The sequence below is a fragment of the Gavialis gangeticus genome, unplaced genomic scaffold, assembly GCF_001723915.1.
Source record: "Gavialis gangeticus isolate Ggan-Ray unplaced genomic scaffold, GavGan_comp1, whole genome shotgun sequence".
Lineage (NCBI taxonomy): Eukaryota > Metazoa > Chordata > Crocodylia > Gavialidae > Gavialis > Gavialis gangeticus.
In genome coordinates, this window is record NW_017729019.1 from 9673424 (window position 1) to 9674290 (window position 867).

The 867-nt window shown below is 41.8% G+C and overlaps 1 protein-coding gene and 1 long non-coding RNA gene across 2 annotated transcripts in view; both read left to right on the plus strand.

The window, feature by feature from the left end:
• LOC109295268 (complement component receptor 1-like protein) overlaps positions 1–867 on the plus strand; it is a 71191-nt gene that overhangs the window by 29449 nt on the left and 40875 nt on the right. The gene's annotated exons all lie outside the window — the stretch shown is intronic.
• LOC109295270 overlaps positions 1–867 on the plus strand; it is a 9160-nt gene that overhangs the window by 1590 nt on the left and 6703 nt on the right. The gene's annotated exons all lie outside the window — the stretch shown is intronic.

Below are 867 nucleotides of genomic sequence, written 5' to 3' on the forward strand. Positions count from 1 at the left end.
TCACCCTCAGTGTTGTTTTTGGTAAGTAATTTCCTTTAAACTGAATAGGAGATGCGGTGAAGCCTGTTTTATTTCTAATCTGTTTATGGAGTATAGCTACTTTTCACTTGATAGTGTGTGATTGTAAGGGTGACGTGGCAATGTTGCTTTTGAAATGCATGTGTATCTGGAAAGTGTGTGTGCATTCCTGAAAAAGAAAAAACTGCTTGGCTTTTCTTAGCCATGTAGAGTATCAATATGGTGTCTGCTTTTTGCAGGGGAAGAAGGGGGAATCAATAGGTGAGAGAAATTAAATTCCAGGGCAGGTTTTCACTTTTCCACAGTATTGTGCTGCATTGTACAAAGAACTAGAATGATGTGGGTTCTGAAATAAAAGATTATCTCGTGGACTGACACTTCTTTGCTCAGTTTACCCAACATCCTCCGACCACAGGGTGGATGATTTTAGTATTGTGGAGACACTTTTGAGCAAGAAAAAGTTTTGTTAAAGCAGGCTTTAGTAAACATTCAGCTGTGAGGAAGAGCTGCGTGAGTCTGTGATTAAACAGCTACAGGCCTTCTCGGGAAAGTCACGAGGGTCCCCCCCAAAGCGCTACAGTCTGGAACTGGTCTGTTCTGTAAGTCAGTGGTGAGCCTGACATCAGACTGTCTTGTTTTTCTTCAAGGTGCCCTTGTGGTGTCACTGGCAGGATATGGGGCCTATAAGAAATGGGGTCCACAGAAAAAGTGAGTAAACCATGATTGTCTCGTAGTGTCTTTGCTCTGCTCCAGTATATTGAGCTTTACCAGCTTCTGTTTTTAAACACCCAAACATATTGGAGGAGTTCTAGTTTTGTACCTGCTGTCTATGTAAAGTTTCAGAACATA